Source organism: Nannospalax galili, unplaced genomic scaffold (assembly GCF_000622305.1).
Source record: "Nannospalax galili isolate Female #2095 unplaced genomic scaffold, S.galili_v1.0 scaffold726, whole genome shotgun sequence".
In the NCBI taxonomy this organism is placed as follows: domain Eukaryota; kingdom Metazoa; phylum Chordata; class Mammalia; order Rodentia; family Spalacidae; genus Nannospalax; species Nannospalax galili.
This window is the reverse complement of record NW_008355253.1, coordinates 3,437,349-3,437,774: the sequence shown is the minus strand read 5'-3', so window position 1 is coordinate 3,437,774 and position 426 is coordinate 3,437,349.

Genomic DNA, 426 nt, shown 5'->3' with positions numbered 1-426 from the left:
TTTTTTTTTTTTTTTTTTTTTTTTTTTTTTTTTTTTTTTTTTTAAATAGACTAGTAACAACAAATTTCGAAGAAAACATGCTTCTTCAAAAGCTTTTATGTTTCTGTTAGTGTTCAGAAAATTTGATACTTTAGAGGAAAAAAGAAGACTCAAGTGGATTGGGAAATCATGTAAGAGCAAAAATTTGAGACACACTTCTCAGTAACCGAAAAAAATATACCTTCTTTGTTTCTCCTCTTCCAGTGTGAAATGCAAGTGGCAGTAGAGAAATAACAATGTGCATTTCCTGTTCACACAACTTCTGTAAAACTCAAGATAATCATTATAACAGAGACTACGTCTCACCAAAGCATAAGAATGCTAAAAAAAAACCCAACCAAAATTATAGAGAAAGTTGAAGAAACGTGAAAATAATCAGGTTCATTA